This window comes from Oryza glaberrima, chromosome 5 (assembly GCF_000147395.1).
Source record: "Oryza glaberrima chromosome 5, OglaRS2, whole genome shotgun sequence".
NCBI classification, from domain to species: Eukaryota; Viridiplantae; Streptophyta; class Magnoliopsida; order Poales; family Poaceae; genus Oryza; species Oryza glaberrima.
The window spans coordinates 3,328,414-3,330,067 of NC_068330.1; the positions used below are offsets into that span (position 1 = coordinate 3,328,414).

The 1,654-nt window shown below is 58.3% G+C and overlaps 1 pseudogene; it reads right to left on the minus strand.

Moving 5' to 3' along the window:
• On the minus strand, positions 1–874 carry LOC127773380 (growth-regulating factor 2-like; annotated as a pseudogene).
• Positions 875–1,654: the final 780 nt, after the last annotated feature.

The window sequence follows — 1,654 nt, forward strand, 5'->3', positions numbered from 1 at the left end:
TCACTCGTTCGTCCGCAGATGGTCGCCTGGTCGGTTGATCGATCATGAAACAAGAAAAACGAGAATCGATCGATCAGTGCCTCAGTGGTGAGTGAAACATCCGTCGTGCAATGGAGCCATGGATGCAATGCAACGCACGTACCGTTGTTGTGGTAGCGCGACGCGGCGCCGGCGATGGCGAGATCGGGGGACGAGGCGGCGGCGGTGGGGATGGAGATGGAGAGCTGCGTGCCGTCCCACGGCGTCCTCCCGTCGTCGCTGCGCGGCCACTCGTCCAAGAATCGCCGCAGGGGCTTCTCCGTCGTCGTCGCCGACGTGGTGTCGTGGTGGTGCTGGTCTGCCGGTTTGTCCAAGCTCAGGTCGGCGGCGCCGCCGAGGGTGAGGCAATGCTCCTTGGACGACAACCAGCCATAGCCGCCGGACGCCGGGAAGAGCGGCGTGCTGGTGTGCGCGTACCTGTGGTAGGACGGCGGCAGCGACGTCGAGGCATGGAAGGAGTCGAGGTGGAGTTGGAGAGGAGCTCCGCCACCGCCGCCGCCGCTGTAGCGCGTCGTCGTGCGCCGGCGGCGAGATGGAGAGCGCGGACGGCCGGTAGACGGCGGCGGCGGCGGAGGGCGCCATTTCCACAGGCTTTCTTGAAAGATTCTTGCCGTCCTAGCCGATGGAACCGAGGCGGAGGTAGAGGAGCGGGCCGTGGCGCGCGGCGAGGCGGTGGAGTGCCTGGTGCGGCAGCGGCGTGAGCAGGTGGAGGTGGCCCAGGATGGGCAGCCCGAACGGGCTCGGAGGGAGTCGCAGGTCGCTGGTCCGGCCGGCCGGCGGTGGGGCGTAGGCGCAGGGAAGGAGGTAGAAGAGACACCTGACAAATGGGTCCCATCTGAGGAAGGGAGAGAAGAGGGGAAAGAGAGATGACGTGGCATCTGACACGTGGGTCCAACGCTGACTCAGCTGCCACATAGACCAAAACAGGGTTAAAATCACCGAAGGATCTATTGTGACCGGTTTTGATTAGTTAAGGGACGTCGGATTTTGCAGTTGGGGGATGATTTTGTAACTCGATGACAAAGTTGAGGGACCTTCGGTGTACTTTTCCCTTAACCTGGCGCGGATTCGGCTTCACCCGCCTCTGGGCCGTTCGAGGCTTTGTAAACCGCGCCCCCGTCTTCGTCGCGTTGCACCTGCCGGGCTTCAGAAGAAGTATGGGCTGCGACAAGGGCTTACCTGGTAAACTTCTTGTTGGACATAAGAGGATGGGCTTTATCAGGTTGGATGGCCCTGCGGCCTCGGCTGGGCCTAACTTTGAAAGTTGGGCTTTGACAGCGTTGGCCCGGAGTGGTGTCTGCTTGCCGCCCTGGTTGGTCAACCGTTCTTCCTTTTTTTTTTCTCTGCTGGTTTATGCAACGTATTGTTTTTAGTGGTATAGCTGAGTTTGATGCAACCAAAAATAAATAAATAAATAGACTCAACTTTAGTACTGTACATGGACAAAACAACAGTTCAGATTTAGGTTGTGTGGAGCCAAATAGCCATCGTTCTTGTTCGATTGATGATCATTGAGTTCATTTGCTTTTGGTTTAATAGTGTCAATAGCTTTGCGGCTCCGCGCTAGCTGGAAGAAAATTCTCTGCGGCAGTGCCGCACAAGATCAACTGTGCAA